The sequence below is a fragment of the Onychomys torridus genome, chromosome 21 (genome assembly GCF_903995425.1).
Source record: "Onychomys torridus chromosome 21, mOncTor1.1, whole genome shotgun sequence".
Taxonomy (NCBI): Eukaryota; Metazoa; Chordata; class Mammalia; order Rodentia; family Cricetidae; genus Onychomys; species Onychomys torridus.
Window position 1 is genome coordinate 52,489,751 of NC_050463.1, and position 13,175 is coordinate 52,502,925.

The 13,175-nt window shown below is 42.2% G+C and overlaps 1 protein-coding gene across 18 annotated transcripts in view; it reads left to right on the plus strand.

Moving 5' to 3' along the window:
• The first annotated feature begins 265 nt into the window (after nt 1-265).
• Myt1l (myelin transcription factor 1 like) overlaps nt 266-13,175 on the plus strand; it is a 399,212-nt gene continuing 386,302 nt past the window's right edge. For 12 of the 18 annotated variants that reach the window (XM_036170260.1, XM_036170259.1, XM_036170273.1 and 9 more), the window contains exon 1: nt 6,373-7,005. The gene's annotated coding sequence lies outside the window, so the exon portion shown is untranslated. Of the gene's footprint in view, nt 631-5,197; nt 5,343-6,372; nt 7,145-7,791; nt 7,846-13,175 lie in introns of those variants that run through there. The other 6 variants (XM_036170263.1, XM_036170272.1, XM_036170265.1 and 3 more) reach the window with 6 other exon arrangements.

Here is a 13,175-nt window from a genome sequence, read left to right on the forward strand (position 1 = left end):
CTTATTATTGATATTATTCTGCTCTCGGTTGCCATGGCCACCTTGTGAGAGACATTCAATTTTCTCTCTTCCATCATCATTATCTATGAGGCCATCTGTTGTGGAAAATGAATTCAGCCTCATTTGCATGACTGATAAGCAATTTTTTTTTTTATCTATTTAACAGAAGGTCATATGCCGGGGATTTGGAGCTTGTGAAAAAAAAAAAGTGGAAAAAAAAAAAGAGCCTGGGAGAGGATGAGTGGGGCTGCGTGCATTAGGGGCTGGATGTGGAGGTAGAGCAGATCTCTCAGGCCCGCTAGCCTCTCCTGCATGTGTCATTCCTGCCCGGACGACATTTTTTTCCCCCTAAGCTACTGCTGCTGCACACAAAACAGAGGGAGAAAGCTTTTCCCTGCAATCTTCTTGGAGGCCCCCTGGTTTCTCACCCATTGTTGGTGGGTGTATTTCAATTTTTTGAATCCCTGGACTGTGGGTTATGAAATCAATGCTCGCTGAAGACAAAAGCAGCCTTCCCTGCCTCTCGGTGCTATGCGTGGTCCTCCTCGGCCTCCCACTTGTGGGGGAAAGGGTTTTCTCTTTCTGTGTGTTTTGAGCCGTCACTTGTGAGCGGTGTGGTCATGGTGTGAGGTACGTGATGCTCATTAGGTTGATACTTTGGACTCAGGGGTCAGGATCTGTTTTGCCATAGCTCAAGGCTTCTGCTGCAGTCCTATTGTTTGCTCCTTTTTAAAGTTATTTTTATAGCATGGCTGGTAGCAGGAAGGTTCCTGAGGTCTTCCATCCTCAGAAGCCTGTCTTTAGAGCAAAAGAAAAAAAAAATGGGTAATAGATTGCATGCCTGAAAAATGATTTTGTTTATAAAAAGAAATAAAAATGAGAAAAACGAAAAACTTGCTGCATGTGTGGAGATCGGTGATTTGAGCTGAAATAACTTCCTGAGAGTGGGTAACTTCACTTTACAAACAAGGAAAGATTTTAAGCAAGGACTATGGGAACATTAGCTGCTCCTGAGGCACTGTTGTATTTGTCTAATTATAAAAAGAAAGTTGATTGATGTTCATTAAACTGGTAAAATCAAATAAAGATTTTTAACAATAACCTCAATGTTTGAAGTTCATAATAACAAAACAGCACTTAATTTATAACAGAAATATGTTTTTTTAAATCACTTCATAAACAAAAAGTTGATTCTTCACACTCTTGCTTCCAGATAGATCTGAATAAACAGTAAATAATATAAATATTCACATGAGTGTGAAAGATTTTAAAAAAAAAGATACAGTAGAGTTTGAATTTAGCATTAATTTAGTCATGACACATTTCTTATACCATTGAAACTATATATGTTATAGATCATTATGTTGTTTACTTAACTAGGAAAAAGTAGTTTGTATAACAACTCTTTTGTAACATCACAGACAAAAGTACCCACAACATCCTCATAAGCATAAAAGTCTTCCTAATTGTTCAAGTTCATAAAAGTAAGATATGTTTTACGTATAGATACACAATTACTTTAAAAATGGAAATGTTTTATTCAGAAATCCTCTCTGAAAACAGCATCATAGGATTCCTGTAAGTTTTAACATCCCCCAAACTCTAAGCCCAAAGTATTGATGATACAAATTTAAAATACATTTTAAATACAACTATGCAACACCCATCCCCCCCCAAAAAAAAACTTTGTTTTTCCTTCCACAATTGACCTAAAGGAACATAAACAAATAAATTGCCTCAGTGTGGAAGTCAGTTGGTTAAAACTCTTCTTAAAGTTGTGCTTCAATATTAAATCTTATTTATTGTTATATCTGTTTAGGATGGACACTGCAGGGGTGTTTGTATGATAGAGCCATACTTGGTACACTTTCTAGAACTCTTACCATGACCCCTCCTTCTCCTAAGCAGCCATTTAATGTATATTATTTTAGTCTGAGTCTGGAGAAAATAAATTAATATTAAATGTTAGCTACACAGTTGAGAGCCTCCAACTGCAGAATTTGTGCCATTTGTGAAGATTCCTGCAATCATGTTTTCTTCAGCAGACTAGCAGCAGGGTGGTGGCTGGATCCATGGTGTGTTCTGAAGGGCTGTGTGACCGCCTTTTGATTTCTACCTTCAGCCTTCAGATTTGTGAATCAGATCTGTCAAGTTCTGCAAATCCTCGGACAGAGCACAGTTGATTTCTCCCCCTCCCCCCTCACAAAGTTAATCACCATCTTGGTTGGCTTCCTCCTTGCCTCCCTGACATTTGACTGCTGCTAATTCACTGATTAATCTCATTAATGTGATTATAGCAGGATTTGGAGCTGGCCGCCATTGTTCTGTAGACAGTCCTATTCAGGCTGAGCACTTTCCACCCCATTCAGTTTGCTGTGGTTTTTTCAAAGGCTGGTGGAGGGAGCCATTGTGATAGGGTTTCCTGGCCTCCTTTCAGCACCGGGAGCTGTCCATGGCAGATAGCAATTGCATTCAGCAGCGGCTTCCTACAGGTTCACTGCCCATGTGAAAATGGCTCACTTTCATCACCTTAATGACAGTGCCCACCGAGGTAGAAGTCGAGTGGTGTTTACAGTCACAATTGGATGTTTTGAAGATGGTGGCAGCCCAGATCTGTAGCCGATGGTTTTTACTTTGTAATGACATTGCTGCTGTTATTGCATGCACATGTTTATAAATATCAGACACATGAATCTGCCAAAATAACTCATATGATTTGGGGCTCTAAAATTATTGTAGATTACAAACATTACTACTTTGAAAGTGGATGTTCTTTACCTCAATGCATCCAGTTATTAATACAATTTAATCTTTTATTTATTTATTTTTTTTTTTGGAAAAGATGAACCAAGATTACCTGGTTCACTAGGGCAGGAAGTATACCTAACAGGAACATTTCTACGCAGTGAAACTTGCACCCAGAACCACAACCAATGCCAGCTTCATGGATCTGTCTATGTAGCTGAGGCCAGGGCTGAGGCCCAATAACTTGAGAACACTTATGACTGATACACAAAAATTCTTAAAGGAACATGAGCCTACAGTTTTCTGGGAATAGATAGCTGTATGAGCTCAGGTTAAAAGAATGTAGTTATGGTGGTGGGGGAGGGTCAATGCTCATTGATATGGCATCTTTATTATTTCTGCCATTTTTTTTTTACCAAATTTAATTGAATTTTTACTCTTTTAAAAATTTTGATTTCTATTCATTGTTACAAACTATTGCATTCTCTGATGATACCTGTTCATTTTCTTTACCAAATTTAAAAAATAAATGCAAATAAAAGTATTTTGCAATGTTAAAAAAATTTTAAGTTTTTTTCTGTTTGTTACTATTCTACATAGAATTATCAACTAATGAATTGTAATATAAGTATTCATTTGCTTTGTTAGCTCTCTTTAGAAACACACCACATGTACAACTTTAAAAAGATGATTGCATCTGAGGGAAATTTGGTAACAAAATTATATTTTTAATGTCACATGTCTAAACCAGACATCCCATGTCTACCTGCAAGCCAAGCTACTTTGATGGAGACCTGTTGTTTTTAAAATACATGTTATCCCTTCTAAGACACTGCTCACTTGCTATACATTCCAGTGGCTACACTTTAATTTCCAAACAACTTAAAGTTTTAGTTACTCTTGTGTTTAAAAAAAATCCACTTTATGGAACAAGGGAAAACAATGAGGTTACCTTAGTAGGAACCAATCTGCCCTGAACTTGAACTCAACTGGCTGTCCACTTTCCTCAAAGGCCATGCTTTCGAATCAATAACTAGTTTTTCAAATGCATCTAATATTTGTCCAGAAAGTCTCCAGAATCCCTCAGAACCCTGTTCAGGAAGCAAATGAGTGGCAGGAGAAAGAGCTCCGGGCTGCTCTGCTCTCCAGCAGATCACTCCATAGCTGAGCTCACTGCAGTGTCCTTTCAAGTTTTTAAGAATCTGTCTCTTTTCCTTTAAAATTGGGTAGCATTCCTTGACAAGAGCAATAGGAAGTAAACTTGAGCAAAAACTCACAAAACATTAACATGTGTCTCACAAAGCTAAGTTTCACCCCACTGCATAATACAGTACCCCAATTGACACCCATCTATATGTATTCCAAACTAAAGATAGCTGCTATCACAAACTTAAATAATAAAGTAGTGTATGCGTGTTTTGTTTTGGTGTGTGTGTGGGGGGTGCAGTGATATCTAAATATCATATATGGCTAGTAATTTTAACCAACATTTTAAGTTGGCATATCCCATATATTAATATATTGCCTAAAATGGTCATAATTGGCACTGGGAGTAATATTAAGGATTCTACTTCTTGTCATTTATTGTGGTTTTCTTTTTTTTCTGACATCAGATGATTTTAGGGAAACATCTATATATTTTCCCATCTATGGGCTATGTTTCAATGCTATGTGACTCAGTTTGGAATATCTTTTGTGTTCTCTCCCTTCCCCCTCTCCTCTCCCCTCTCTCTTCTGGTCTCCTGGCCTCTTTTTAACTCTGTCCCTGATTATCTCTCATCCTCTCTCTCCTGTCTCCCTCTCCTCCACACCTGCATTGTTCCAGCATACACAATGACTTTTCTGTGAATGTTTTCACAATGAAAGTGTGTGGTTTTTTTTTTTTTTAATTGTTGACATTCTAATGAGCCCTCAGGGTATCTGCAGAAGTAATCAGAGATGGCAGAGAAAATGTAATCCAGGTGTTAGAAAACTAGAGAGTTTATTTATTGTATGAAAAAGACACTGACCAACCCTGCTGCCTCGGGCTGCTGGGTGGGAAGGGAACATTGCAAATGCTATAGCTCTCTATGAAAGAAAAAGGCCCATGTGGGGATTATTGGGGGAGTGGGGAAGGGGAGGGAAGTGATTTGATGGCAGTGGGCAGTGCATTGTCTGTGAGAAGATGGAGGGGCCCTGGGTATCCCCAGCAAACCTCCTTGTGGAGAGCTGTGGAAGTTTCCGTCAGGGCACTGGAAAGGGAGCAAGCAGTACCCTGTGTAGTAACCACACGCCAGGCAGATGCTCTTCAGAGGAACTACCTCTGAGAGCAAGAAGAGGGTGTTCCTGGGACCTTGGGGCTTCTGTCAGTCTCCCTCAGAAACCAGTCTGCACTGTGCCTATGGAGGCCCCCAGTGGCTGATCTGTGGGCTCTGCCTTGCACTCCTGTGCACAGGGCTGACAGCGTCGGTCCTGATGGAAGGGGTGAAGGGAATGCAAACACAGAGGGATCTGTGACCACACGTGCCTGGGGCTCTCCATGGCAGCTGAGGAGTTGCATGAGTGAGACAGACTGCTGAGGAGGACTTGCTGATGGCCACCAACTCTTCTGCAGAGAGGTACCTCTTCCCTTTCATTTAAAGGTGACATGTGGTTGCTTATTTGCCTGGCTGTTGAAGCTTCCAACTCCTCTGAGTAATTTCTGATAGTCTCTAAGTACTTTCCACGGCCATTTCTCCACTTGCCTGGACACCTTGCACTCTTGTTTGGTTGCACACTATGACAGAATGGCAGGGTTTGGGCTATAAAGGGCCAACAATGGACTCTCTTGGCCACAACTGCCCCTCAGGTAAACATACCTGTGGGCTGCTGGTCTGAAATATTCCCAGAGTAGTTGTCACTAGGAGTCTGGATATTTGAGCTAGCTTCCAGGAGAGGGGAGGTACTAAGCAGCCTTTATAATTTAGTGTGCCTTTACAGTGTGCTGAGAGGCTGGTGAGGGAAGGGGGCAGCTACTGCCACAGGAAAGCATGTGGTGCTTGCCTCAGTAGCCATTTATAAAATCAGCACTTAGAAAGTAAAAACATAAAGAAGGGCAAATGCTACAGAAAGTCATATAGCTCTGTTCTCTTTTGTGTTTTTGGCATCCTGCTGGGTCTGCTCTTTTTTAGAATAAACTTTTTCTGTTTTCTTTTCTTCACATGATACTAATGCTGGTATCATGGGCTGGCAGTGCCGAAAGTTACTCAGAGAATAGTTCTTCCTCTTGTTTTTAAGGGGAAAGGATCAAAGGAGGCTCTGCCAGGATGGGATCATGTAATGTGGCTGGCAAACCAGGGACACTGTAGGAACCCCTTAACTCTCTGGTGCCTGTTCTCCAGTGTTAAGAAGTGGCAGGGAGGCCTGAGTGCTTTTTTTGTTTTTGTTTTGATGTGTAGCCGTAGTTCCAGTGAAAACACCAAGGTTCTGCTGACTTTGGTGAGGTTTCTTGGACCACAATATGCATTTACCATAACGTCAGCGATAGGGGAGATTTTCTGAGATACATCACCTAGCGGGTAGCAGCCAACAGCCAGCCTGCGTATTTACAGTTCTCATCTATTACATTAAATACAGCACTGCACATCATACACTCCGCTCTAGAGATTTAGAGGCCTGTGGGCACAGTGTAGGAAGCACACAGCACACATCCCAACCCTGCCTCACTGCCGAAAGCCTAGTAAACAGGAAGGTTAGAAATTACTGGTTTTAACTCACAGCTGTTAGGTTGAGAAACATCTAGATCAGCGATGAAGTTAGGGTTTGAGGAAATGGCTGCGTTTTGTATTGCTTAAAGGACAGCAGCCCGAGCAGGGTAAGTCAGCAGGATGCTCCCGGTGTGCCTCTGCGGCAGCGATGTGGTCTCTAAGGAAACCTGTGCCTGATGCTCGCAGCCTGGGCAGTGCTGGCGGCCCAGGGCCGTCTGTCTGCTGCCTGCTGATGGAGTCTGCGCCGCATCCACCAGGCAGGGCTCTGCACGCATGCCCGTCTTCCCCGGCGTTTAGTGGTGTCAACTTATTAATTTCCATCTTCGACTTCAGGCCTGTTAGTTTCCTGTCTGAAAGCATTATTACTTTTGTCCATGTGGCAAAATAATTAGCATACAGATGAGAAGTGGCCCCGTGTCTGCGCGCCGATAGAGAGAAGATGTGCGGTTCGAAGTTGATTGGATGAATGCAGAACAAATGGTGGGCGTTCAAACAAGAGTTTTGTAGTCGCGGAGCAGGCTGGAGAATTTTCTGGGTGAGTCCCTAAGATGGAAGGCAGGGGTGGCTGCCGTGGGAACGACTGCCTGTCAGAGGCTGGCTTAGCTGAAGGTGCGGAGAGGGACTGCAGGCGCAGAGAATCCATTCTTCAGGTTTCTCTTTGAAATCCCCTGCAGGTAAATGTGTCCTGTTGTTTCTGGAGCCGTGGCTGCGCTTCCCAAAGTGGAGCAAAGTTCAACTCTTCAGGGCAGTAACAAAAGAATAGTCTTTGGTTGGTGCGTGGGGTGGCCTCTTCATCCATCTTCCATGCAGAAGTGTGAAGTGGAAATTAACTGTTTAGAGATTAGTGTTTTCAGAAATTTGCAGCAGCCATTATTCAACGTGTTTAATTAATATTTTCTGGGACAGTGTATGGAGACCAGCAGAATTAGCAAATGTTGTTTTGATGAAAGCCCAGATGTAATTAGTTTTGACTAGTATATATTTTTCCTAGCTGGAAGGAGATTTTTAGCTCATTTAACCAGTTACTTATTGGGGACAGTGGAAACTGAACTGATGTTTTTGTAGGTCTGTGGGATGCACAGAAGGGGAAATTTTAAATGAGTAAAACCTTTGATACTGAGTTCTTTTCAGAAAAAAAAAAAAAAAAGAGAGATTTTTTTTTCCAAGTCAGTTTTCTGAGTTCATAAGTAATAATGAAGCTTCCTGGAGCCCTGAGTGTCTATTGTCAACAGTGGCATAGATTTCTTATATAATTCTGGGACTACCATGCTGGAGCCTGGGTGTTTCAAAATTCAGTTCAAGATGCTTCTGGGGGAACTCACTGATGAGGAGTCCTTTCCTGTCTTAAGGATTCCTAGCCTCCTTAGAGGAAAAGGTTTGCATTTTAACTGACCTAATTATTTAGTTTGTTTTTAAAGTCAAACTTCAGTCGAGACCATGATCTTTTAGCTGTATTTCTGTAGTTTCGTAGATATTTTGGAGCATGGCATGCTTTCATTTTTATTTTTTTTTAAAGCTCTCCCCAAGTGTTGCTATACTTTAGAAATGACAATGAATGTGTGACAGAAAATACAACTTTTAGGGGAGGTGGGTGGGTGTGATTTGTTCTGCTTCAAAAAGTATGCCTTTGTGAAAATGAGAGCCACAAATACCTTTAGTGGACCCAAGCCTCAGGTGTGACATGCTGGGAGCAGGCTTGTCCCTGGTAGGTAGAGCCTGTCTCTGATCATTTTCCTGGTCAAATTGCAAGTTTCTGAATATTCACATTAAGATGCAATTTTTTGCATAATAGGAAAATTCTCTATTTTTCTATGAATGTATATGAACATACAAGTGGGTTTTTTCTATTGCTGTTTTTAAAATTAGCTAGTAAACTAGAATGAGGAAAAAAATAAGCTCAGGTTTTAAATGTCTAGCCTAAAGTAATGAATATCCAAGAGTTCTCGTTTTTTCATGAACTCCTTCCTATCTAGAGGGAGGCTGCACTGCGCTCCCTTCTCCCAAGCCCGTCTCCTTTCGGAGTTGAGCCCATCTCTGTGGGTATAATAACTCTTTTGTTTTCTGGTTATAACTTTCTTGGAGTAGACATCAGCCTTTCTTTTTTAACCTGTGCCTGGCCACTTAGAAGCAGGGAAGCCCTTGAATGTCACTTACCCACGAGGCTTCCTTTGTGCCTGGTTGCTTCTCGCAGGTAAAGTCCATTTTTTTTTTAAGGGCAACAATTATGTCACAGGAGTTTCCACTTGAGGGAGTTACTTTTGCCACTTACAGTCCTGTCAGTTCTCAAGGCTCCATGCAGTTGATCAGGGCTTGATCCAAAGACAATGAAATGTCCCTGAGAGCTGTAAATACGTCCATGTGAGCCAGCCCGAAAATGTGATCTTTAAAGAAGACTTTATATATATATATAAATATATATATATATATTTAACTTTTCCTCTGAGGTTGCATATCAACTTTGGGAGAGATTATGACCTTCCATTGCTAAATCATGTAATTCATCCATGAGATTCCAAATGTCAGGTGGCTGCCTTAGCTGCTCTGTGGGCAGTGGTCTCACTGGGGGGATCTGCATCTAAGGAGCTCTGCCCTGGGCCACATGTGCTGCCCACAGGGCTCCTACTGCTTAAGAACAGGGAAAAAAATGTCAACAGTTTACTTCCAAAATGTCACTTCACCTTATTTCCTTTAAAATTCTGTGCTTGTGATGTGTTTCCACACACTAAAGAGAATGTGCTGAGCCCTTCCATGGTTTTTAAAGTATAAAACATGTATGTTTTTAAGATTGCTGGGGTAAACGTGTTGTGTGTAGGCTATAATATTTGAGTTGTTGGGTTAATACATGCATCATGTCAACCTGCCTTAGATGTATGTGTTTACTCATTAATATAGTTGTAAGAACTTTGTGACTCTATATGGTATGCTGCCTGCTACTTAACTGAAGTCTGATGGTTTAGGCGTCACACTCCTTCACATTGCCTTGAGAAAATCACCCCAATTGAGCATTTGCTTCAGATGTTTTCAGGTGGAGTGTCAAGCCTGGGACTCTAAATCAAACAACTCAGGGATGAATAATTTATTGGAGGGGGTGCTTCTTTTAGTACATCGGTGAGGATTTTCATTGTAGGGTTTCCACCTCCAACATGGCCTTGAGTAGCACCTCAGCCATTGTCTAAACTGAACTGTAGTGTGTTCTAAGCTGCACTCACAGAGTGTCTTGATAAAAGTCAGCACTGCTCCTCCGTTTGGGGGGGGGGGGCTCCTACATCCCTGAATCCTGTAGGCAGGGGACAATTCTCGGAGACTGACTTTACATTTGTGCTGTATCCTCCCCCTGGTCCACACATTCCCCTAGCCTGTGCCATCTGAGCAGGAGCTGAACGCACAGGGTACTGTCGCCATGAAACAATGCTAGCCAGACTGGTGGTGGAAATAATCCAGTCTGCAGGGCACCCCATAGAGAGCCATCAAACCGAGTCTGCTCTGGAGCTGTCTATGAGAGTGTGAACATTCAGAAATCAATGCTGCATCTGCTGGTGGACCCTCCGGTTCCCTGAAACCCCCACCTGCCTAATGCATCTGGGCAAGAGCTTTCAGAAGCCAGCTTCCTTCAGGATAAATTTAATACGTCTTGAGGGCCAGGCGCAAGCAAATTGATTCTATCTCTGCAGCAGGAACACTCGTAAACATCTGTAAGGATACAGATCCTCAGCGACTCCAGGATGAGAGGATGCTATTTTGTGAAATATTCTAAGCCTACTCCCTTCATACCTCATGCCAGCATGGCATTTTTTAATTAGGAAGTTGATTAAAAAGGGCATGGCAGACCAGGGTGTATGGTCCTTTGGCATTAATCCAGCTGTTTGTTGATGGAATGGTGGAAGGCGTTGCTCATCACCCATTTCAGGAAAGAGGGAGAATCAGAATTGTTATAGGGCAGAGGGGTGGTAAGAACGGGGCAATCCTGCACTGTGTGCTGAAGGCAGTTGGTGTGGCTTCCTCTGTGCTAAGCTTTCCTGCAGACAGACTTACCGGCTTCCTCCATGACCCAGGTCACGTGTGCTTTGCAGATACCTGGGAACACCGGGCAGCTCTGTGTATTACACTGAGGAATGCTGGGCTTCTGGCTTTCCAGCAGTCAATAGGAAAAGTCATAATTGTTTGCGTTTTCTGGATGGACATCTCTTTTGGCTACATTTCCCGTAGGCTGCCGTCAGCAGTGGTAGCTCTCCTAATCTCTATGGTACAGCACTGTTAACCTCAATAGTAACTGGTTTTGTTTTGGCTATCTTTTTTCTTTCTTTTAAAGGGAATTCTTTTCTTTACAAGATCTTTTTAGAGATTGAAGTATATTATCACAGGAATAAAATTTTATGCCTACTTGTAGTGTTCCCATGGCTAATGTGGTGTGAATAAGTACCCTGTTATGAATTTAACCCTGTCCATCCTCCTCATTGTTCTAACACTTCCTGAGATCAAGTGTGCCTAAGAAAGTAGAAACAGATTGGCAGCTAAGCCCCGACACTGGGACCCCCAAGCTGAGGGAGGGACCCTGGGGCATTCACATGACCTCTTGAGGGAGCTGCTCAAGGCTCAAGACAGGGGACACAGGGAGATGTCTTCACTCCAGTGGGACTGATCAGCTGATTGGCAGCCAGCCTGTCTTTTGTTCTCTTCCCCTCTGAAACTCCATGCAAGTTTGCTAATTATTTTTAGATTCTGTGTTTTAGGAAAGTTCAATGATAGATCACTAGCAATCAGCAGCCGTGATGGGCAGCCTTCTCAACTGCAACCTCTTCTCCTAGCAGCATAACATAGTTAGCACTGAAGAAAAAGAGTATAGTTTCTTAAAGTCAGTCTCTCCCTCCACTCTTACTCCACTGATGGAATATCTATGCATTATTAGGCTCCTACTGTGTGCAGAGCCAAGAGAGAGAAACATCCTGCAAGTAGTCAGGGCCTAAGTATCTGTCTGTCTGTCCTACTGTGTGCAGAGCCAAGAGAGAGAGAAACATCCTGAAGGTAGTCAAGACCTTCTGTCTGTGATACTAATGCCTGCAGGGCAAATTTTCCCTGAATAGATTTGGAAATAGATTTTGCTCTTCTGAACTAAGCAGAGTGGTCTGAATCCCTTGTTTCCTCTTCCAGGGTGTTGAATACTCTGGTGGTCTTCCTGATTATTAGCATGATTACATAACATTGTGTAACTATATTTCTCTATTAATTACATATTGGAGTGTACCTGCTTCTCATAAGAGCTAGAAATAATAGTCCAGCTTTTTTGTGGGTTCTGGATAGCTGGTCTTCTTTCTCATAGTTCCACTCACATGGGGCACAGAGTCAAGGTGACAAGCCTTTTCTTATTTGAGAATTTGAGACAGTAAACAGAATGGTGGTTTGAAGAAGGAATATTGGTAAATGTCAGATGTCTGCTTCTCACTTTCTGGACTCTTCAAAGCTGTGGGTATCAGGGATCAATAACAACAGCTTTGGGTGGGGTGTGGCTAAAGCCTCTATTGCTAACTGAGGTCCAGCCTTCCAGCAGACAGACAGATCTCTGGGCTATCCACCATCGATGCTGGATGTACAATATGAGCTGTCCTGCCACTGTGCAGCCAGCTAAAGAGCCATTGGCTACAGAAGCCTCTGGCAGCAGCAGGAGGAGAATTCAAATGAGAAGCTGGTGAGGCATTTAGACACTCTGTCAAGAGCTGCCACCTTACCATCTAGCAGACTCCACTGAACGAACCTGTAGGCTCAGGGTTAAAATTCTGCCATTAAATCCTGTAACAGATAAGTGTGGTTCAGGTTAGATTTTTATGTTCTCTTGGAGTATGGAAAAACAAGTGGTGCAGACATCTGAAAGCCACATATCTTTTCTTAAGGATGCAATCATATTGCATAAAGTAAGAGGTTTGGGTAGCTACTGGCTGCACAAACACAAAGCAAAAATTCTAACGATGCGCTTAGGTAGATTCTAGTCTCATTTTTTTCTTGTCCTTTGTCTTTCATGGGATGTTTGACTCTAAATTAAAATTCATAAAATTTCCTCATTGAGCTTCCCAGTGCCCTTTTCCGTGATTCTGAAAGAAGTCATGGAGGTCTTGCTGCCCAAATATTCTTTGGCTAATTTGTTGTTACTGGGATATTGTTAGCTCCAAAACAACCCTTCTCCCTCAGAGACCCACAGAGCACGCCAAGCTGTGTCATGTCAGTCCCTCAGGGACACCTTGGCACACCTGTTTACAAACGGGCTGGGCCACCTGTTCCTTCAGCTTCAGAGTTAATGATCAGAGAAGGGTCTGATCACCAGGATCATGTGAGTGGTAGATATCCATTGTTAGATGATAGGTCACTTCTAACACACAATGTCAATAACTGTCTAGTCAATTTTGAGTAAGTTAGAAAATATACTCAGCTTGTAATCATAGACTGAATTACAAACAGCGGTCCAGAGAATAGATGTGGAATGTGTGTCAGAAATGGTTCAGCCAATAAAATCTGATCATTTCATAATTTGCATTTTTTTTAAAAAAGGGAACAGATGCAGATGAAAGTTTCCTTTTGCTACAAAGGTGGAGGCTGCTTGAACCATAAGCACTAGAAAATAGCAGAATCAATAGATATGTTAACATGAGAGGGGAAATTTTCATGGGGTCCCATCCTTAGACAAAGAACTATAGCAGCTAATGGCTGCTTAGGCAG